Below are 24,902 nucleotides of genomic sequence, written 5' to 3'. Positions count from 1 at the left end.
TTAAAAGGTTAAGCACGCCGGGCCTATTTTAAAAAGGCGCTACAATGTGCGTAAAGCCCCGAGACACGTGTAAGTCCCAGGACTTTACAAAAGGGCAGTCCGGGGTGGGGCGTTTAGGGGGCGGGGCCAGAGACCTCCGACAGAGCAGCCATTGCCGCTCTGTCTAAGGATCGCGTGCCAGCAGCCTGCTGGCGCGTGCAACTTGCGCCTGCCCAGAGGCAGGCACAAAAGGTAATATAAAGGACAATGGGGGGTTAGAGTAGGGCTAGGAGGGGGAAAGGTTAGGGGGGAGGGAACGTGAGAAGGCAGCTCGGTGCATGCAAGGGCACAATTGTGCACCCCCTTGCGCATGCTGACCCCGGATTTTATAACATCTGCGCACGCATGTTATAAAATTGGCCAGGTAGCGCGCGCACATGTAGGCCGCACACGCTTCTTTTAAAATTTACCCCTGTATGAGGCCAAAACTGAAAAACATAAATGTAAACGGTAATAAATAGAATAGTTTTAAATGAAAATGAATAAAGATTTTAATCTAGATATTAAATAGTAAATAAATGTCAGAGATACTAACAAACATCCAACATTGCCATATTTTGGCAAATTGCATGCATCAGTGAGAATCCTAAGTAATCTTATATCTCAAATGCACACAACAGACAAACACAAAGCATTACATGTACAGGACAAACATAAAAGTAAAACATATCACAAGTTTCACTCCTGAAAGTTCAAAGTATAGGGGTAGATTATAAGACCGCGCGGGCATACATGTGCATGCGCTACCTGGCGCGCACACGTACGCCCGATTTTATAACATTTTATAAAATTTTATAACTATTTTATAAAAGCTCAAAACTTGGCTTTTCACAAAGGCCTTCACTTAAGTCTCTCCCTCAAGACTTAATTCATGCATTTCATACTCCAATATACCAGATGTCTGATGCGGTAACCATTTAATCTTATAATTTAGTCTCATAAACTCACCAGGTAGATGCACGTTATGATACTCCCATGTTCATTAAGTAAATCCAAGTTTTATTGTTACTTGTATTAATTCTTAAGCTGTTCGCTGCTTTATCTATAAGTTCTTGTTATTTGTACCCTCGTGTTTGATGTAATTTCCAACTGCTTTATCTATAAGTTCTTACGAAGTTAGCCTTGTTATTTGTACCCACTTGTTTGATGTAGTTTCCAACTTTGGTTCTATGTAAACCGACACGATATGTACTAGTACATGAACATCGGTATATAAAAGCATTTAAATAAATAAATAAATAAACAAACATGCGTATGCAGGCGCGTGCTTGTTATAAAATCGGGTGTCTGCGCACGCAAGGGAGTGCACCTTGTGTGCGCTGATGCCAGCAGGCTTCCCCTGTTCCCTTCCCCCTAACCTAACCTTCCCACCACTTCCCCTAACCTTCCTCCCCTAGCCCTACCCTAACCCCCCCCAAATTATTTTAATACCTTTTGCTCATGCCTGGAGGCTGAAGCAGGTTGCACGCACCAGCACCCTGCCGGCACGCGATCCTCCAATACAGCAGCAAATGTTCGCTGTGCCGGACCACCCCTTTAGTAAAGCCCCGGGACTTAGACGCGACCCGGGGCTTTATGCGTGTCCCTGAGCCTTTCTAAAATAGGCCCGGCGTGCGTAAGCCACTCTACGCGCATAAAGCTTTGAAAATCCGGCCCATAATGTATAACAAACAGAAAAAGAATAGAAATAAAGTTTAAAAAGCCATATAGACTGGATAACAATAGGATATGTATCGAAGGATTAAGGGGAAGCTATATTAAATAGAAATAGAGAAGGCATTGTTGAAAAGCCAGGTTTTTAGTTCTTGCTTGAATTTCTTGGTGTCAGTAGATGTTCGAAGATTTTCTGGTAATGAGTTCCAGAGAGTGGGGCCAGCAATTGATATACCTCTGTCTCTTGTATGTTTTAGGTGGTAGTTTTTTATGGTAGGGATTTTGAGTAATCCTTTGTCGAGGGATCAAAGTGAGCGTGCAGGAGTGCAAGGATTGAAATTTATTCCAAGTAGTTCATCGTTGGTATCCAAATTGTTGTGAATTATTGTTAGGACTTTGTGTATTATTCTGGATTATATAGGTAGCCAATGTAAAGCAAACAGAGTTGGGGTGATGTGATCACATTTTCTTTTTCCAGTGAGGAGTCTAGCCACTGCATTTTGAAGAAGTTGGAGAGGTTTGAGGTGATTGGTTGGAAGTCCTAGGAGTAGGGAGTTGCAGTAGTCCAGGTTAGAGAATATAAGTGATTGTAATACAGTTCTAAAGTCTAATAATGTCAGTAGGGGTTTTAGGCGGCTTAGTATTCAAAGTTTAGAGAAACCAGATTTAATTAATTTGCTTATGTGAGGTTTCATGGATAAATTTTCATCAATTTGTACGACAAGATCTCTTACTTGAGTTGTGGGGGAGAGAAGGTAGTTTCCTAGATGTTGGGTGGAATAGTTATAGATCGGCTTTTGCTTAGCCAGATTAGTTCTTTTTTTTGGGTCGGGGGGTTCATTGAAAATTTCAGTTGAGAGAGGTTTTCTTTAATAGTGGTCATATACTCAGAAAAAAGTGAGGTTGTTTTCTGAAAAGAGTTTGTAAAAGGTATGAGGAATTGCAGGTCATTTGCATATAGAAAGAAATTCAATCCAAAGTTAGTTAACAATTTGCAAAGGGGGGAGCAAGTAGATATTAAATAAAGTTGCTGAAAGTGAGGATCCCTGCGGAGCACCAGTAGTGCATTGGAAAGTGTCAGAAAGGTGATTATTAAGTTTTACTTGGAAGGATCTGTTGGTAAGAAAGGGAGAACCATTTTAGAACATTGCCTTCAAATCCTGTTTTTCAGTTGGAGGCAAAGAAGATTGTTGTACTCTTGATTTTACTCATTTTTTGTCCTGTACTTTTATATTTTCTGTTCATCTGTTGTGCATACTTTAGGTTGGGGGCTCTCCAGTTTTTTATACATGTATGATTATCTAGCTGTTGGTGGGAGGTTGGAGATGTGCACTGGATGCAAAGAGCTGCTAGCTCTTACGAAGATATCTGAATTCTGTAGACCAGAGTGCCAGACCAGAGGAGCTGAGGCAGAAAAAGGTATGTAGAGGAGACCTTCATGGGCATAGTAGAACAGTATCAAAATCAATGGTACCACAAGTATATTTTAAACACCTCAAAAATTTGTGCAAACCAAATATATGTAGGCCCCTTACTTCGAGGGTCTGTATTGTGCAACAGACTCTACTATTGTACAGGGTCACCTTGCTTTAATTTAAATTTTATCAAATGTCCGTTTTTGTTGAAAATTTTTTTGTATTATTATAAAATCAATCAATTGTCACACATTCTCCGCAAGTACAAGAAAAGGGGACACGAATACTCATCTACTCAATCCTGGTAGTTCACCCGACACAGCTGTTTTTCGGAAGTAATCGTCCTGCTTCAGGAGGTGTCCTTCGAAATTTCCTTTTAAAAGCGTTGTCAGGAAGCCTTCTCTAATTCATTGGTGTTGCTTCTTCTTTTTATTTCCACGGCAGCCCCATTTGGCTGCGTCTGCTCTTGGAATGGCAACCACCTCCAGTGATTGTTTTATACCCTCAATCCGGAAGTCTCACTTACCGGAAAGTGTAGTCCTCTTTCACGTCCGATTCTGACGTCAGCAGCGTCAGCTATTCAGGCGGCCACCCCGGTCTTCTATCACGTCCGGATTGTTACTTTCAAACGCGCCTGCTGTATTGTCAAACTGCAACTACAAATTGAATGCGCCGACGCATCCAATCACAAATTTGGATACGCTACCTCCTTTACATCGTGATTCAATACTTAGATCTATTATCGCGAAATCAATTGAGTTTCCTGTCACGTTGTTTACATCTGAATACATTCCTCCTCCTGATCGCGTCATCAAAGTGGGTCTCCTTTCACGTCGGTTCTCTCAAAATAAACTCCTCCTCTTAATCTTAATGCGCGTTCCAAGCATATTATCGTGTCATAGATGAATCTCCTTTCACGTCTTAATGTCCCTTAAGAGACCGCATTTGAATAAACTCCTCCTCTTCATCTTGATACGCCTTTCAAACATCTTGTCGTGTCATGGATCCATCTCCTGATAGGGCAGTGCTTTGAAGACATTAGTGTGTACATCGATGAGGAAAAGAATATAGACATGGTTGTATTTGCAGATAGTGGCACTTGATACCCCCCGATGATTGATGGACAACTATGTTAAGACACGTACAATAGGAAATCTGTATTAAATAAAAAGTTTTATCAGACTCATAAGGGAAATCTAGATAAAGAGGAGGAGGCTATTCAAATGTGGAAGACGTGAAAGGAGATGGATCCATGACACGACAAGATGTTTGAAAGGCGTATCAAGATGAAGAGGAGGAGTTTATTCAAATGCGGTCTCTTAAGGGACATTAAGACGTGAAAGGAGATTCATCTATGACACGATAATATGCTTGGAACGCGCATTAAGATTAAGAGGAGGAGTTTATTTTGAGAGAACCGATGTGAAAGGAGACCCACTTTGATGACGCGATCAGGAGGAGGAATGTATTCAGATGTAAACAACGTGACAGGAAACTCAATTGATTTCGCGATAATAGATCTAAGTATTGAATCACGATGTAAAGGAGGTAGCGTATCCAAATTTGTGATTGGATGCGTCTGCGCATTCAATTTGTAGTTGCAGTTTGACAATACAGCAGGCGCGTTTGAAAGTAACAATCCGGACGTGATAGAAGACCGGGGTGGCCGCCTGAATAGCTGACGCTGCTGACGTCAGAATCGGACGTGAAAGAGGACTACACTTTCCGGTAAGTGAGACTTCCGGATTGAGGGTATAAAACAATCACTGGAGGTGGTTGCCATTCCAAGAGCAGACGCAGCCAAATGGGGCTGCCGTGGAAATAAAAAGAAGAAGCAACACCAATGAATTAGAGAAGGCTTCCTGACAACGCTTTTAAAAGGAAATTTCAAAGGACACCCCCTGAAGCAGGACGATTACGTCCGAAACACAGCTGTGTCGGGTGAACTACCAGGATGAAGTAGATGAGTATTCGTGTCCCCTTTTCTTGTACTTGCGGAGAATGTGTGACAATTGATTGATTTTATAATAATACAAAAAAATTTTCAACAAAAACGGACATTTGATAAAATTTAAATTAAAGCAAGGTGACCCTGTACAATAGTAGAGTCTGTTGCACAATACAGACCCTCGAAGTAAGGGGCCTACATATATTTGGTTTGCACAAATTTTTGAGGTGTTTAAAATATACTTGTGGTACCATTGATTTTTGATATTGTTGTTAGACAGTTCGGTACACTGGAATACAGTGGTTTTTGGGCGATTAGGTTGTGATTGACATAGTAGAACAGTGCCAGCTCCAGTCAAGCAGCCCCTGTGTTGCTTTGAAAGAGCAAGCTCATCTAGCAGGAAAACATCACCTTGCTTTAGCAGGAAATGATCCTGTAGCTAGGAGCTGCCCTCAAGGTGATGCTTTATCCTCTCACACCAAGGGTGTTTCTCCAGGGTGGTGTGCCCAGGATGGAAGGCTTTTGTAATTGGTGATTCAATCATTAGAATTGTAGATAGCTAGGAGACTGGGTGGGTATGAGGATCACATGGTAACTTGCCTCATGTGAAGGTGGCAGAACTCACATGCCATATATATGATTTTAGAGGCTGCTGAGGTGGAGCTGGCTGTTGTGATACATGTGAGCATCTAAGACATAGAAAGGTGCAGAAGTGAAGTTCTAGAAGCTAAATTTAGACTCTTAAGTAGAAAATTAAAAGCCAGAATATCAAGAGTTGAAGTCTCAGAATTGCTTCCATGCACAGAACTCCAGAAGCAGACACATCTCCAGAGTCTTAACACTTGGATGAGAGAATGGTACAGAGAAGAGGACTTTAAATTGGTTAGGAATTGGGGAATATTCTGAGAAATGGGGAGCCTTTTCCATCAGGATGGACTTCACCTTAACCAGAGTGGAACCAGACTATTGGTGCTAACATTTTAAAAGAGAGAGAGCAGCTTTTAAATTAGATCATGGGTTAAAGTAACCGTCGCTCAGAAGTACATGGTTTGGAGGGAGGTATCTTCTAAGGATACTTGCAAAACAGGGAAGTTAGAATATCCCAGTAGACAGGTTGTGGTTACAGCTGAATTAGCCCAGATTGATGTAGACAGAGCACACATGTGCAATACGCTAAACTTCCTGTATCATTTGCTAATAAGCACATAGGCCGATGCAGACAGATGCATTCAGGCCAACACACATCTTTACCCACATTTGAACGCTCATTTTATGAGGAAAAACCTTACTGCCAATGCAACAAAGGAGTTTTATGCTCACAAAATGTGCATTCTAAATGGGAGTACTACTTAGCACTGTCGCATGGAAATCCCATGTAAATGAGGGCATTGAACAGAGCTCCCCAATGCAGAGAGGTGGGCTGGCCAAATGTGGTTTGTCTTAGCACTGGAACCTTAACTCCAAGGTCACATGGATACACTGATTTCATAACATGCGCACGCGCGCATGTTATAAAATACGTTTCCCATACGTACATGCGTGCCAAATTTTAATGTCCACGTGTGCATGTACGAGTGGGTGGCTTCCGCGCATGGGGGGGAGGGGATTTTTTTCAATTACACGCGGCGATGCGATAGGGCTTCTTCCCAGTTCCCTCCCAGTTGACTCCAATTAAATAGGCAAGAACCTAAGCACTGGCAAGTTAAATGTAAAACAGGCCAAGAGAAAATTTGTGAAGAAACTTGCCAATTAAGGAGCAGACTGGGAGGGAACTTTCCTATCCCTAACCCTACACTTCCTACCTCTTCCCCTCTTCACTCCGATCCCTAGATCTATCCTAGCTATCCCTTTTTTTGTTTGTTTTTTGAACTTCGTGCCCTAAGTTGAAGAAAGTTGTGTGCACCGGCCAGAGAGTCATTGGGACAGTGCAAAATTGCGCTGTCCTGGCCTGCCCCCCCCCCCCCCCACCCGCCCAGACCATGTCCCCTCAGCCCACCCCTTTTGCAGGGCCTGGCACTTAAGCACGTAACGGGGGTTATACTCATGGCTGGGCCTATTCTAAAATGCACGCAGCTTGCATAACCCCCCAGTTTTTACATGCATGGCCTTTTTAAAATCGAGCCATATAGGTAAAAGATGCCATAGAATTAAACATGATGATAAAGATAAGGAAACAAAATACAGTGTAAAATCCTTATTAATAGAAATTCTGTATGTAACAGGTAAGAGTATAGCAGTGGCTATATACTTCCGGCCACCTGGCCAAGATGAAGAAATAGACCGTGAAATGCTAACTGAAATTAAAAAAGCAAATAAATTTTATACAATAACAGGAAATTTCAGTTATCCCCAGTATTAATTGAATCAGTTTCATCAAGACATTATAGAGAGTGTTTCTAGATGCCATAAATGACTGCTTCATGAACCAACAAGAGGGGCATCTACTTCATATCTAGTCCTAAGTAAAACAAACAACTTGGTGCAAGTTGTTACTTTGGTGGGGGCACTAACAATAGCTATCATGATGCAATTAAATTTGACATAATCACTGGAGAGAGGAATTTTAAGTGAAACTGCTGCAGTAGCATATAACTTTAAAAAGGGAGACTATGATTGAATGAGCAAATGATAATTTAAAAAAAGGAGCGTTTGCAAGTGTTAAGTTTGCTTGAGGCGTGGACATTGTTTAAAGCTATCATTTTGGAAAGCCAGATAAATGTATTCCATATATTAAAAAAGGTTTATTTTTAAAAATATATATGCCGCATTATCCCAGCTGCTAAGCAGCTTACATAAAACTATTCAAGGTTAAACAAACTTACAACTATAAAACAACTCAGATCAGTACTCTGTTCAATATGGCATACTTTAATAGTGAAGTAAAGGAGGTAGTTAAAGCTAAAAGGGCACCATTCAAAAAATGTTAAGCAGACCTAAAAGATGAAAATAGACAATAAGCACTGGCAAGTTAGATGTAAAACAGGCCAAGAGAAAATATGTGAAGAAGCTTGCCAATTGGCAAAAACTAATAACTTTCTCAAGTACATTTGAAGCAAAAAAAAACCTGTGAGGGAGTCAGTTACGCTATTAGATGACTGAGAGGCAAAAAGAATACACAGGTAGGACAAGAAAATAGCAGAAAATCAGAATGAATTCTTTGCCTTGGTTTTTTTTTTTCAAAATAATTTTTATTATATTTTTTTTAAATAAATACAAAAATAAAAGACAACTTACTGAGGAGGATGTTGGGAACATACCCACACATGAAACATTCTTTAAGGTTGAAGATTCTGAGTAACTATAACATATTTATTATTATTATTTAGCCATTTTTATATACCGAAACATTCATAATAACTTCATGTCTGTTTACAATACTATAAAACTATGCTAATAAAATAATTCCTAACATAGTTCTTCAAAACAATAAAATTAGATAAAACAAAATTAAAACAAAGTAAACATTGCCCCAAAATAAAATATAAAATAAACAGAATAAAACAACATTACAAATTACAATGATATTAAATAGACTACAAAAAAATTCAGAATAAAATAAGCACTATTATGGACTAATTCCATGGATACAAAGTAAAATAAAAAGGGAGAGTATCTATAATCTGGGATTTATCTTGATTTGGGTGTATGCCTGTTCAAATAGCCACGTCTTCAGGAGTTTTTTAAATGTGTGTATGTTTGCCTCAAGCTGAATATCAAGGGGGAGCGAATTCCAGAGTGATGGTCCTGCCAGTGATAAAGCTATGTCCCTGACTGAATTCAGATGGGCTAATTTAGGGGATGGTATGGATAACAAAGCTTTTCCTAAAGACCTTAGGTTACGTTGAGGGGTATGAATGTGAAGGGATGCGTTCAGCCATTCTTCATTATTGCCATAAACTGATTTGTGAATTAAAGACAGACATTTATATTGGATCCGGGATTGTATTGGCAATCAATGTAGATCTATCCAAATCGGAGTGACGTGATCATATTTCCTTGTATTGGTTAAAAGGCGTGCCACTGTGTTTTGCAGCAGCTGTAATAGGTGCATCGTTAAAATGGGAATGCCCAATAGGAGAGCATTACAATAATCAAGTTTAGATAAAAGAGGAGCCTGCAGGACAGTACGGAAGTCATTGCTGTGAAGCAGTGGTTTAAACTTTTTTAAAATTTGTAGTTTATAAAAGCCATCCTTAGTTACGGCTTTTAAGGAAGCTTTCATATTCAACTCTTTATCCAAAATACAACCAAGATCTCTTACTTCATATCTAATATTGTAAGAATGAGGGTTAAGACTAATATCAGTTACGGTCTTTCTGTGACTTTGTTATAAATAAAAAGAACCTCAGTTTTGGAGTTGTTTAATGAAAGTGATGTGTAAGCAATTGTTTTATAGATGTAAAATATATTTCCCATAATTTTAGGGTAGATTGTAGTGAGTCTTTAATTGGCAGCAGAATCTGCACATCATCAGCATATAAAAAGTGAACTAGTCCTAAGCCTGCTAAAAATTTACAAAGTGGAGCCATATATATATTAAAAAGCTTAGGCGATGGGGAGGAACCCTGAGGAACCCCAGTGGAGAGATTAACTGCGTCAGACTCAGTCGTTCCTAATTTCACTTTAAAAGATCTGTTAGCAAGATAAGATTTAAACCACGCAAGAGCTGAATCTGTTAGCCTGATTTCTTGAAGTCTTAGGAGCAAGGATTCATGATTAATAGTATCGAATGCCGCCGATATGTCAAGTAGGATTAATAAGTACGAAGTACTTTGATCAAGGCCTCTAAGCATGATATCGGAAAGGGAAATTAATAAAGTTTGTTTTATGTGATTTCCGAAAACCGAATTGTGATGGATAAAGTAACCTGTTATTTTCTAGGTGATCCATAAGTTGACGATTCACTACTTTTTCTAATAATTTAGAAAGAAACGGGAGTGTAGAGAGAGGGCGATAATTTGCCAAGTTATCAGGATCTAATTGGGCTTTTTTTAGAATGGGCTTGACCACCGCTCATTTTAAGGAGCCGGGAAATCTTCCTTCCTCCAAAGAAATGTTAATGCCAGTGGTCGTGCTATGATATCTGGCACAGATTGAAGCAATTTTATTGAGATAGCGTCGTGTGGATGACTTGCTGGATTCATCTTTTTTAGAACATAAACTATTTCTAAAGAGGATACCATATCTAAAGAAGGCCAGCTGACGGAAGGGTTGAAAGGTAATGTGATAGCTTTCTTAGGCTGAGTATCTAGACTGTTTAAAATCTTTTGTATTTTTTCAATGAAAAAAGTGGCAAATTCGTTTGTTTTATTTGTTAAGTTTTTGAAAGACAGAGTGCCCGCTTTAGACGTAAGCAAACAATATTTTGGGATTAAACTGAAATTTATGAATCTTGTCAGAGTAAAAATCTAGTTTATGGAGCTCTGCTCTGTAATGAGCCAGAGAAATAGAGTTGGGGTGTTTGTGCCACGTTTCTAGGTGACGTAGACTTTGCTTTAGGGCTTTAAGTTGCGAAGAAAACCAGGGGGCTTTATGCTTAGCAAAAGGGGAGATCCATTTCTTGAGGGTGGGGCACAGGGATTTGGCTAACGCTTGCGTAATCTTTTCCCATGAATTTACTGCAGCGGAGGTGGTAGAAGTGTCCAGACTGGTAAGGGCTTCGGGCAAGCTGGCAGTAAGATTGTCAATGTTACAAAGTTTTTTAAACTAAATTTCAATTTTTTGGGAGGGGAAAGGTTAACATTAGGTGTTTTAAATGAAAGCGAAGTAGTTATAAGCTGGTGGTCGGACCAAGGAACCGGTAGACTGCTAGGAGGGTCTTTGATTTCAAATGCTTCATTGATAAACAGCAAATCAAGAGTGTGTCCGGCCCTAAGGGTGGGGGCATTAAGAATTTGGATAAAACCTAAGGCCTCAAGCGTAGATATAAAAGTGTCACAACTGGCTGACAAGGGGAGCACATCCATGTATAAATTAAAATTGCCGAGAATAACAGCAGAGATATTGGGATCAATGATAGTGGAAAATAATTCGATGAGAGGCGAACAGTTGTGGTCTAGTAAGCCTGGTGTGGTATAGACTAAACCTATTTGAAGAAAGCTAGGCTTGAAAAAAGCCATCTCATAGCTTTTTCATGTGATTTTAACATTTTGTTGAATTAAATGAAATTTTTTTGTTAGCTAACAACATAATACCTGCTCCTCTCTTGTCTAGTCTAGGAACAGAATAAACATCATATAATGCATGGGGAAACTGGTTAATTAGTACTGAATCAGTTGTTTTAAGCCAAGTCAGTGATACCACAGATATCTGGTTTGGAATCCTTGAGGTGATCAAGTACCACTGGGATCTTCTTGGCGAGAGATTGTACATTGAATAGCGATAAGGACAAGACCGTTAAAGTCATCAATTTAGCGTTAGGGAGAATGGGAACTGGAATCAACATAGTTCTCTGTATAAAATATTTTTCGAATTTCTTGCAGTATGACTTCTATGGTAGCTGACCCTGCGTTGAATTGCATATTCCCCCATGGTGGCTATCGCATACTTACAGTTAGTGGATACAATTATTAAAGATTTTTGTTGCAGTAGGTAAACCGAAGGCACCTGGTGGAGGCACATAGGGGGGGAGCACCAAGGGGAGATCCCCTTAGGCGCGCCCCTTTGGGGCACGCCGCCAACCTAATCAGCGTCTTAAATAGGCCCCCACATTTGATGATGATGTCACCCGGGGGGGGGGGGGGGTTGGCATCCCACAGGGGAGGGACCAGGTTTCTGGGAGCTGTCGATGAAATAGGCAAAACAGACAAACTCATGTTGTCCCAAGCCTCAGGGTGTAACAGAGAGGCAAGTAAGATTCACTCCCTTGGGCAATGAAGCCACTGACCTAATCAGCATCTTAAATAGACCCCCTCGCTTGATGACATCCCCCGGGGGAGGAGGGACCAGGTCTCTGGGAGCAGTCGATGAATGAGGCAGATGGAAGCAGGTAAAACAGGCAAACTTGCATTGTACCAAGCCTCAGGATGTAACAGAGAGGCAAGTAAGATTTACTCCCTTGGGCAATGAAGCCACTGATGTAATCAGCGTCTTAAATAGGCCCCCACGCTTGATGATGATGTCACCCTGTGACAGAAGATATAATAGATCAGATTGACAACTAAAGAGTAATAAATCAGCAGGACCAGATGACATCTACTCCAGAGTTCTAAAATAGCTCAGACATGAAATTGCTAACCCTATTACTAGAAATTAGGGATGTGCATTCGTTGGTCCATTTGTTTTGGCGGTGTGCATGTATCTCGCGAATGGCAGGTGGGCACACAAAACTGATAGTATGCTTGAATATAGGCAACTTCTACGTGCACATATACCATCAGTTTTGCATGTCTACCTTCCGTTTGTGAGATACATGCATGCCACCAAAACGAATGGACTAATGAAAGCACATCCCTACTAGAAATTTGTGTCACGCTCATGAGCCCTTGTGCTGTGGCATGGTTGACACAGCCTAGTAGGCAAACCTACTAGGCCCATGCTGACAGCTGGTGGACATGCCCTAGGCTGGGACTGAACTGGACTGTCACCTATTCCAGCCCCATTCCCCGCAGGTTGAGCCTTTTCTACCTATGGACTGGCAGGACTTAGGTGAATGTCCCAAAGGGTGTCCAGAAAGAGATGTCCAGGGCCTGGCTGAGGTCAGGGCAGGCAAGCGAGAAAGGCATAGGGTCCATAGCAGGGTTCTGGGTCCATAGCAGAGGTTAGTACCAGGCAGACAAGAAGAGGACTGGGACAGGGCAGGAAGGGAGGCAAGGCTAGAGCAGTGGCAAGGTAGGCTGTATGAGGCAAGGCTGGATGGGAATAGGAGCATGACAGGATTCAAAGGTAGCAACACTCATTGCAAGGCTGCAAGGGACCTGTTGCTAAGGCAAAGGTTAGCAGCGCAGATTGTATTTAATACTCTGCTGCACTGACATCTTCACAGGGCATCTGTCAGGTCTATCCCACTGTGGGTCCTTGAAAAGGTGCCAAGTCGTGCAATCATTACAGTAATTCCCCCTCCCTCTAAGCCTTCCTCCCCAGGTCTCTAGGCTTAGACTTCTGGGGAAACCACCGGTGGAATTCTTTAACCATCTGGAGGGCTTGGAAGTTAGATTCAGGTTCCCATGAATTTTCTTCTGGACCAAAGACCCGCCAGGTTATGAGATACTGACCTTTATTTCAAACCCTCCTGGATCTAAGATATCCTGGACCTCATACTCTGTATCTTCAGAGACCATTTCCAAAGATTTAAGAGGGGGCCTTGATGGCCATGACACAACTGTTAGCTTCAGAAGAGACATATGGAATACCTTGTGCAACTTGAGTGTAAATGGAAGTTTCAGTTGATGGGCCACCCGGTCTATCTGGTTGGTAGTGGGAAATGGCCCTACAGATCTTGGTGCAAATTTAGTGGAAGACATCTTGAAATCCAAGTTCTGAATACTTAGCCACACCAATTTGCTAGGCTTAAATTGTGGTGCTGGTCAACATCTCTTGTCTGTTTGTTTTTTGAACTGGTTGGCAGTTGCATTAAGCAGCTAGTGTGTTTTCTGCTATAGGTCTTTGAAATTGTGACCCATAGCATTGGCCACATGGCACGAGATGGAGACTGGAAATGGAAATGGCACCTCTGATGTCAGCCAAAGACTATTTGAAAGGGTGAAGCCTCAGATGAACTCCCCACATGGTTATTGTGGCAAAATTCTGCCAACGGAAGAAGAGAAGCCCAGTTATCTTGGTGCTTATTAAAGTATGCTCTCAAGAGTCTAGTTGACTCTTTCCGTCTGCCCATTACTTTGCGGATGATATACAGAAGTGAAATCCAATGTTATGCCAAATTTCTTGCGAAGACTCCTCAAAAACCAGGCTGTGAACTGTTTTTTGGTCTGAGAAATTATGGGATGGGAGTCTGTGTAAATGGAAGATACATTGCACAAAAAGGCGACCAGTTCAGAGACAGAAGACTGGGGAGCAGTGTGAAGTGAGCCATCTTAGAAAAGCGATTCACCACTACCCATATACTAGTGTGGTCATTTGAGAGGGGAAGGTCATGACAAAGTTGGTGGCCGGGTGTATCCAGGGTTCTTTAGAGGCTGGCAATGGCTGTAACATCCCCCAAGGGCAAGCATGGGAGCTCTTATGCATAGCACAGGTGAGGCAGGATTCCACATAGCATCTCACATCTTGCTTCACTTGTGAGGCCACTAATAATGGAGGAGAATTAATTCCAGGGTTCTGGTGACCCCAGGGTGTTCTGCCACCCAGGAATCATGAGCCCATATGAGAACTTTTCCCCCAAGGTGTTTTGGCACTACAGTTTTTCCAGTTGAAACAGGTATAGCTGTGGTGACCACAATCCTCGCTGGATGTGGCGAGGAGGTTCCAGAGTGTCTTCGGTCTCAAAAGACCATGAGAGGGCATCGGCACGTTGGTTCTTTTCAGCAGGCTGATAGCATAATTCAAAGTCAAAGCAATTTTGAAGATCAATGATCACTGAGCCTCTTGATTCAGCTGCTATGCATGTGGCAGGTATTCCAAGTTCTTGTGATCTGTATAAATGGCGATTGGGTGTCTAGCACCTTCTAATAGAAGCGCCAGAATTTTGTGATTTCCAATCATATAATTTTTTCTGTCGGGTGAATTTTTTTGAGAAATATAAGCATGGCATGAGCGTCCCTCGCTCATTAAGTTGAGTGAGGACAGCCCCTACCCTGATGGTACAGGCACCTCTGACAGAGGGTTTTGATATGTCCAGGTGGTGCAGGCAGGGATCCTGAGAAATTCTTGTTTGACAGTTAAAGGCCTGAATGGCTTCTTCTGACCAACACCTGGTGTCAGCACTCTTTTTAGTAAGGGTGGTGAGGGGAGCCGCCAAGGAGGGAATATCTGTGTATGAATTGCCTGTAGTAATTCATAAAATCCCAGTAAGTGCTGTTAAGCCTTAAATCCCACAGGTTGGGGCCAATCCTGAATGGCTTTCTGCTTCTCAGGGTCCATCTGTAGCCTGTGTTGTGAAATGATGTAACCTAGAATATGCAATTCTTCCTGCTCAAATATGCATTTTCAAGTTTGGTGTATAAGTGGTGCTCCTGAAGTCTCTGTAAGACTTGCTTTTCGTGCTCATGGTGCTGCACCAGGGATCATGAAAAAATGAGGATATCATCTATAATACACCACCATGCGTGAGTATAGACGGCCCCGGAAGATCTCATTTATCATATGTTGAAAAACGGCAGGGGCATTACAAAGGCCAAATGGCATGATGAGGTATTCATAATGGCCATGCCTCGTATTGAAGGCAATTTTTCATTCGTCGCCCTCTCGAATATATATATAAGGTTATATGTTCCACAGAGATCATGAAGATTTGTGCTTCTCAAAGATGATCAAACAACTCTATAATGAGAGGCAGTGGGTAGCGAGTCTTCCAGATGATTGAATTGAGAACCCAGTAATCTATGCAGGGTCTGTGTGAACTGTCTTTTTTTTTTTTTCTGTACAAAGAAAAAGCCTGCTCCTATATGGGATGAAGAGGGCCAAACAAAACCCCCTCTTCATGTTTTCAAAGATGTACCTTGACATGGCTTCTGTCTCTGGTGCCAATAGAAGGTAGGCCCGATTTCTACAGTGCATCTTCTCAGGTAGGAGTCATAAAAGGCAGTCGTAAGACTGAGGTGGCAAGGTCTCGGCATGCTGCTTGCTAAAAACATCTGGGAAGCCCAGCAGGTCAAGGGCAATGGCCTGAGCCACAGCAACCAGTGACAGGATCCGTGAAAGGCAGTTTCCTGAGCTGAAAGAACCCCAATGGACAATTTGCAGCATCTCCCAGTCTATGTATGGTTGGTGAAGTATGAGCCAGGGCAGTCCGAGGATTACAGGTTTTGACTGCCTTTGGTAGGACAAAGAAATCAATACTTTTTTTGTGAAGGAGATCTGTCTGCATGGTTATGGGTGCGGTGACCATGGTCAGCCAGCCACGAAGAGGTTCACCATAGACAGAGGAGACAGAATATTAGCCAAGGTGGTCGTGAGCAGGTTATACTGGCGAACCAGCAACTCATCGATTAAAATTACCACCAGCTCCGGAGTCCAAAATGTCCTTGTATAGACCATGGTTTTCCCGTAGTCCACCAATAGTTGTGGAGAGGAAGGAGTTCGACCTTAGGGTTGCCTCTCCGACCAACTCATTCGCAAGTTTCTAGGCTTCTGGGGCAGTGGCTGGCGAAATGCCCCTGGCCAGCACAGTAGAGACATAGATTCAGTCGTCTCCATCTCTGTTTTTTCTTCTTCCATAAGCTTAGCCCAACCCAACTGCATGGGTTCTTCAGATGAGACTTCCATGTCAGAATCAGATGGGAGCACCAAGGGGCACTGGAACCTGGAAACCAGGCGAACAAGATGGGAAGCTCTGGTCTCTCATGCATGTTTTTGGAATCGCAAGTCCACCCGTATGTCCAGGGCAATTAAGTCTTTCAGTACAGGTGAAAGATCTCAGCCTGCTAATTTATCCTTTATTTGTCCTGATAGACCCTGCCAAAAAATGGCCATTTTGGTGTCCTGACCCCAGCAGAGCTCTGAGGCCAGGGTGCGGAATTCTAACTCATACTCACCCACAGTGTGGGTATCTTGTTGGTTCAGCAGTAATTCCATAGAGGACAAGGCATGATCAGGCTCATCGAATATCAGGCAAAACCAGTGTAAAAAGTTGTCCAAGTTCTCAAGGAACAAGTCTTCTCATGCCCAGAAGGGAGAGGCCCAGGCAAGGGCAAGACATTCCACCAAGGACAATATGTAAATCACCTTGATGCAATCTGATGGGAAACGAGCTGTCTGAAGTTCAAAATGCATTTTGTATAAATTGATGAAGCACCAGCATCCCTTTGGGGCATCCCTTGGGGTCAGCATATACCTAGGAGGTGGCGGAGCTATGGCATGGGTCTGGGAATATGGGCCAGTGCGGCTGGAGAAAGAACTACTGGAACTGGTACCGGCGGTGGCAGCTGGGCCTGCATAGCATCCATTCGAACTGCCAGTCCCTCAAGTAGACCAGTTACTTGGTTCATTAGCTCTTGTTGCTGCTGGATAGCTAGGCGAATCCAGATATGGCATGGCCCGAAGGCAGGTCCACCTGATTCATGGCCTCAGCAAATTGTCACAGTCGTGAGCCCTTGTGCTATGGCATGGTTATCTCAGCTTAGTAGGTGAACCAACTAAGCCAATGCCGACAGTTGGTGGACATGCCCTAGGCTGGAACTGAACTGGACATTCACCTATACCAGCTCTGTTCCCTACAGGTTGAGCATTTAGTTCCAGGGGCCTGCAGGACTTAGGTGAATGTCCCAAAAGGTGGTCAGAAAGAGAGCTTCCAGGGCTGGGCTGAGATTAGAACAGGAAGTGATCAGACAGTTACTGGATTCAAGCCAAGAGTTAGAGTATGCAGTGAGCAAACTATAGTCAGGGTCTGTAGAAGAAGTCAGTGGCAGGTACTAGGCAAGAGAGTGGTCCAGGATCATAGCAGAGGTCAGTACCAGGCTGAAAAGAGGACCGGGGCAGTGCAAGGCAAGGCTGAGCGCATTGGCAAAGTAGGCTGGATGAGGCAAGGCTGGTCGGGAACTGGAGCACGACAGAGTCCAAAGGTAGCAACATGCATTGCAAGTCTGCAGAGGCAATGATTAGAAGCACAGCTGGGGTTTAAATACCCCGCCATGCTGACATCTTCACAGGGTGCTTGTCAGTTCATTCCTGTTGCGGTACCTTGAAAAGGTGATGTGCATGCACATAGTAGAATCCGGGGACAGACGGCGTGCACGACATCATGGCAGCGTTCCTGCCACTGAAGAAGTTGGCAGCATCCACACCGCATGGAAGCTGAAGGTGTTATGGGGGCTAGTGTTACCAGTCATGGGCCAGTCCCCACAACCAGCAAATGTTACAATCTGTAACCTATCATTTAAAATAGCCACAAAGTCAGAAAATGTGAAAGTAGCCAATGTGATGCAGTTTTTAAAAAGGGTACCAGCAGGAATCTGGGAAACTAGAGATTGATGAGCCTGTTGCCATTGCCAAGCAAAATGGTAGAAGCCGTTCTTAAAAACAAAATCACTTGCCTTAAAAATAGGCATGGCTAAATGGGGAAGAGTCAACATGATTTTAGCAAAGGAAAGTCTTGCCATAACAATCTTTTAGGTTTTTTTTTAAGGTATAAATCAACATGTAGATAATTTATAGAAGGCATTTAACAAAATCCACCATGAGACAACTTGGGAAATTAAAAAAAATCATGGGATAGAAGGCAATATAATATTGTGGATTTGTAAATGGTTAAAAGACAGGAACTAGAGGGTAGAACTAAATGAAGGCTAGTTTTCTAAAAGGATAATGGTATTTTGTGGAATACCATAGGGATCAGAATGAGGACCTATGCTATTTAACATATTCATAAATGGTCTGCAAAAGGATATACAATAAATGTACTTAACATCAATCTCTCTCTATTAATACATGTATTGTATGAGAGTCTATATAACAAAATCAAAACATTATACAAAAATGTTACCAAATGTAAATGTTTATTACATTAGTTGGATAAAGCTGCTCACAACATTATATCATATTCAATATCACCACAATACATGAAACATATAAACCATACATGTATGGTTTATATGTTTATACGATTCCCGACGAACAGGCACAATCTAAGGCCAACGCGCTGGCATCATTCTTTCAGCAGAAGATTACGAATACTCTCGCACTCCTACCCACCAATGCTACTCCCTACACTACTTTCACCAACTCTCGCTCCTACACAGGATCCAAGCTCAACAACTTCGAGCTAACCTCCTCTGGTAAGATCGAATCCCTCCTCAAGAGACAGAAACCATCTAGCCATCCAGCTGACAGCATTGCATCCAAACTGCTACTACTGATCCCCAACAGGATCTCGGGACCTCTAGCTAACATCATAAACTGCTCGTTAATCCAAGGGAGGTACCCAGACAGCTTAAAAACCGCTTCTCTCAAACCCCTCCTCAAGAAGCACAACTTAGACCCCAAAGATCTGGCTAACTTTCGCCCCATTTCGAACCTCCCTTTCTTAGCCAAATTAACAGAGAAATTGGTTAATACTCAGTTGTCTGAATATCTTGAAGAACATAATATCCTATATCCATCCCAATACGGATTTCGTAAATCCCGCAGTACAGAAACGCTTCTCATTTCGTTGACAGACCATATCATCATGGGACTAGACAAGGGCCATTCCTTTCTTCTAGTACTCCTAGACATTTCGGCGGCATTCGATACCGTCAATCACTCCATCCTCCTGAATCAACTAGCAGACATAGGTATATCCGGATCAGCCCTCAGTTGGTTCACGTCTTTCCTCAGCAATAGAAGCTTCAAAGTTAAAATTAATAACAAAGAATCACCCTCGACATTATCCTCACTTGGTGTACCTCAAGGATCCTCTTTATCACCCACCCTCTTCAACATTTACCTCCTCCCCCTCTGCCAGCTTCTAACAGACCTTAACCTAACACATTACCTATATGCAGATGATGTGCAGATTCTGATTCCGATAACTGAATCCATCGCAAAATCACTCAAGCATTGGAACAACTGCCTAAAATCGATTACCAGCCTCCTCAACAGTATTAATCTGGTTCTTAACGCATCGAAGACTGAACTCCTCCTCATCTCCCCTAACCAAGACAACCCACTACTACAGACCAACCACAACATCCAGCTCAAATATACCCATGTTAGAGATCTTAGGTTTCTACTCGACAATCACCTAAACTTAAAGAAAATGATCAACACCACAACCAAAGATTGTTTCTATAGACTTCAGGTTCTAAAAGGACTCAAACCTCTACTATTCTTCCACGACTTCAGGACAGTTCTGCAAGTCTTGCTATTCGCCAAAATAGACTACTGCAGCGCTCTCCTTCTGGGTCTCCCCAGCTCTACCACCAAACCTCTACAGATGATACAGAACGCCGCGGCAAGAATCCAACACCAACCATGGAGAACACATATCACCTATCCTCCGTAATTTACACTGGCTCCCAGTGTACTATCGAATCCTTCACAAATCACTCTAATTCACAAATCCATCTACAATCACCTACATCTGGACCTGGTATTCCCTCTCAATCTTCATATCTCCAACAGACCGACTAGAGAAGCATATAAAGGAACTCTACAGGCCCCTCCTACAAAAGCAACTCGCCTCACCTCGACCAAAGATCGTTCATTTTCGACAGCAGGCCCAGCTATCTGGAACAATATCCCTTCCGACCTCAGACTGGAACCCTGCCTCTCATCATTCAAAAAAAAACTTAAGACCTGGCTCTTCCGCCAAGCCTTCTCAGATCCCCCTGATACACATTAGCCGAGGTTCTATGGATCTCCGTACCACCTTGAAGTTTCCAATAAGATCCTCCCCTGACTCACCAATCGTTTATACTTGTTTACTGCGTTCCTAGGCCTTTTTTCTTCCAGCAGTCTATGCCTCCAAGTTCACTATCCTTGTTGAATGTAACTTTGTTTTTCCTGTTTAAACTGTTGTCTTTGGTTCAGTCCCCCAATTCGATGTAAACCGATCTGATATGGTCTTTTAACCATGAAGGTCGGTATAGAAAAGTGTTAAATAAATAAATATAATATTCAATATCACCACAATACATGAAACATATAAACCATACATGTATCATGTACATTTCATATTGTATATTGTGCATAACACCCTGAATGTCAATATAAAACCCTTATTTCATAAACCCCCTCCCCCCCATTAAACATCTCCTCACTTAAACACACCTAAACTTGAACACTCATAATTCACTCTATTTATATAACAATATACACCTTGGTGGATAAATAGTACAGAACCTCAATGCACCACTTCTATGTTGTAACTCCCCATTGATGTATATATTAATTCAAAAAAGCTATCGCTTGCACTCGCAACTGTTCTCAATTCAATATAACCACTTCTTGTTTTAACTCTCCATCCATGTATATATATCGATACTGAAAAGTGCTCACTCTCACTCTCAAAACTTCTTCATACAAGAAAATAACTGATATATCCACTGCTTGTTTAGCTCAAATAATATTAACAGCACTGTACTGATGATGCATTCACAATGGGAAGACTGACAAAAGGACCTTCGTTTCACCCAGCCGGGATTCATCAGGGAGGCGAATCAACTATTAAAAAAAAAAAAAAAGTCAGGCAAGATATCATTGCCACACAGTAGTCCACTGAGAGTGGCATATCAACTATCAGTATCACAAATTAACTTTGCGATACCAGCAATGTGTTACTGCACCAAATTCCACAACAATTTTGGACACTCAACTATGATCCAAAATTCTCCTAATATATCAAACTTAACAGGACTCCAAATCGCATCTATAAATTAAAAAATCAAAAACTACTGCTCCAAAACATCAATAAAAGATACGGAACATAACCTCACTTACCGCCAAGAAAAATATGATGGATAAAGGATCACCACCGAATAAAAATAATATAAAAGGTACGGGTTCACCACCAAATACGAATGCCAATACCACATAGCATCTTAATCCTAACTTTTTAAAGTGCACTTCAATCAAAATCCCACCATCTGATGACGTATAAGCAAGTTTGCTTACCGTAAACGATGTTTCCATAGATAGGATGAATTAGCCATGCTGTCATGGGATCTGTCAATCAGGCCCAGGAGGCGGAGCTTGTCAAAGCAGAGAACAGAGCTTTGCTCTCTGCGGCTGCACATGTGTTCCCGCGCAGGAAAGTAACAGAATCTCCTCAGTCTGTGATTAAGCCTTAGTGTCGTCGAAGACTTGGTGACTGCCAGGGAGGAGGGTGGGTCAGCATGGCTAATTCATCCTGCTATCTACGGAAACATCGTTTATGGTAAGCAAACTTGCTTTTTCCCGTCGATAGCAGGGCTGAATTAGCCATGCTGTCATGGGAGTACCAAGCTCCCGATCACGTTGTGTATGATATATCTGTTGTATGTGATCTTTGACAGTGTGGCAGTCACTGTGGACATGAGGATAGAGATTGCAGTATTGCTTGCCCTATCTTCGCATCAGTGGCTGCGTGTTGATCAAGGCAGTAGTGAGATGTGAAGGTATGAAGCGATGACCATGTAGCTGCCTTGCAAATGTCTATGGGTTGTACATTCTTAAGATGTGCCAAGGAGGCTGCTACTGCTCTGACTTGGTGAGCTTTAGGAGGAGAATGTAATTGTAAATTTTGTTTATCATAGCAGAATTTGATGCACTATACTATCCAACTGGAGATGGTGCGTTTAGCTACTGGTAATCCAGGTGCCTTCGGGTCAAAGGAGACAAAGAGTTGAGAAACACGGGAGTCCGAGTTTGTTCTTTCTTTGTAGTGTGCTAAAGCTCTTTTACAATCTAGTGTGTGCAGTAGTTTTTCCATATCATTTGCATGAGGTGTAGGGAAAAAGGTGGGTAATTCCATAGTCTGATTGAGATGGAATTGGGAAACCACTTTTGGTAGGAAGGATGGGTGAGTTCGGAGAACTACCTTTTGGTGATGATATTGCAAATATGGAGGATAATGGACCAAGGCCTGCAACTCACTAACTCTTCGTGCTGATGTTACTGCAACTAGGAATACCACTTTCCATGTGAGGTATTTTATGTGCACCGAGTCCATGGGTTCAAATGGAGACAGCATGAGCTGTTCCAGAACTATGTTGAAGTTCCATGGAACTGGAGGTTTAGATACCGGAGGACGAATGTGAGTTAACCCTTTCATGAAACGAGACAGTAATGGGTGATTGGATATAGGAATATCGTTGATTGGTCTATGATAGGCGGCTATGGCACTGAGGTGAGCTCTGATGGATGATGTTGCTAGACCAGCTACATATAGTGTATGAAGATAATCAATGAGCAACTCCGGCGAGCAGTCCAATGGTGGTACCTTTGGAAGTGCACCAGGCAGAGTAAAGTCAGTCAACCGACACTTCAGTCAACCGATACTTAAGGGTCCCGAGGTTTCACATGGAAACTCTGCGCTCAGTCAAGACCGCAGTACAGCCAGGGGAATTCCTCACGGCCTTAGACTTATCAGAAGCCTACCTGCATATCCCGATCCATCGGGATCATCAGCGCTATCTACCCTTCAAGGTTCTGGGACAACACTTCCAATTCCGGGCTTTGCCCTTCGGGTTAGCCACGGCGCCGCGGACCTTCACCAAGGTGATCGTAGCAGTGGCAGCGGCGCTCAGACGGGAAGGAATCCTTGTCCATCCCTACCTAGACGATTGGCTGATCAGAGCGAAATCACGAGAGGAGAGCCATCGGGCAACCAACAGAGTGATCGCCCTTCTGGAAAGCCTGGGATGGGTAGTCAGCCTAAGCAAGAGATGCCTACAGCCTTCCCAATCACTGGAATACCTGGGAGTCCAGTTCGACACCCAGGCAGACAAAGTCAGCCTCACTACCAAGAGGAGGTTAAAACTCCAGACGCGTCTACGGTCCCTGATGGGAGCCAGTTGGCCCATAGCTTGGGACTATCTGCAGGTTCTCGGTCTCATGGCATCCACCCTGGAAGTGGTACCCTGGGCAAGGGCCCATATGAGACCACTACAACGCTCCCTCCTCTCTCGATGGAGCCCTCGCTTCCGGAATTACTCCGTGCATCTACCTCTACCAGCCAGACTGTGGACCCAGCTACAGTGGTGGTTGCAGTCCGACCACACGAGCAGGGGGTCGAAGATGTCCTCCCCCACGTGGACTCTGCTCACCACAGATGCCAGCCTGACCGGATGGGGAGCACACTGCGAAGAGCTTACCGCCCAAGGGCGGTGGAACAGAGAAGAGTCGGGATGGAACATCAACCGTCTAGAGGCACGGGCGGTCCGATTCGCATGCCTGCAATTTGCCCGCACACTGAGGAACAGAGCAGTCAGAGTGATGTCCGACAACTCCACCACAGTGGCATATATCAATCGACAAGGCGGAACCAGAAGCCAACAGGTGTCCCTAGAGATAGCCCTGCTGATGGCTTGGGCAGAGGCGAATCTCCAGGACATCTCCGCCGTCCATATTGCCGGAAGAGACAACACCGCGGCCGACTTCCTCAGCAGGGAAAGCCTAAATCCGGGAGAGTGGCAGCTGTCCCCCACAGCCTTCCAGATGATCATGGATCAGTGGGGGATTCCGGACATGGACCTGTTAGCGGACAGGTCCAATGCTCAAGTACCCAGATACTTCAGCCGCAAGCGAGATCCGTTCTCTCACGGGATCGACGCCCTGGTTCAGCCATGGCCTCCAGGGACTCTGCTATACGCCTTTCCTCCGTGGCCCCTGCTGGGTGCCCTGCTTCACAAGATTCAGAGACACAGAGGCCTAGTTCTTCTAGTGGCACCAGACTGGCCCAGAAGACCTTGGTACGCGGACATGAGAAGACTACTGGCAGGGGAGCCCCTTCCCCTGCCTCCTCTCAGGGACCTGCTTCATCAAGGTCCCATCCTCCACGAGGATCCGGCTCAATTCTCTCTTCGGTCTGGCCATTGAGAGGGCTAGACTGAAGAAAAGAGGTTACTTGGAGCAGGTGATAGATACACTCCTCTGAGCTCGCAAGTTTTCCACATCCCTCACATACATAAGGATCTGGAGAGTATTTGAAGCCTGGTGCGACGCTCATGGCACCAATCCACATGCGACCACAATCCCTATTGTTCTGGATTTCCTACAGGATGGGCTTCAGAAGGGTCTCTCCCTAAGCTCCATCAAGGTTCAGGTGGCTGCAC

General features: G+C 43.2%; 1 protein-coding gene across 15 annotated transcripts in view; it reads left to right on the top strand.

The window, feature by feature from the left end:
• Positions 1 to 24,902, top strand: part of PPIP5K2 (diphosphoinositol pentakisphosphate kinase 2) — a 620,162-nt gene that overhangs the window by 574,011 nt on the left and 21,249 nt on the right. The window lies entirely within an intron of this gene.

Source organism: Rhinatrema bivittatum, chromosome 1, assembly GCF_901001135.1.
Source record: "Rhinatrema bivittatum chromosome 1, aRhiBiv1.1, whole genome shotgun sequence".
NCBI classification, from domain to species: Eukaryota; Metazoa; Chordata; class Amphibia; order Gymnophiona; family Rhinatrematidae; genus Rhinatrema; species Rhinatrema bivittatum.
Note: the sequence above shows the minus strand (reverse complement) of the source record. Positions and strands in the feature narration are given on the sequence as shown.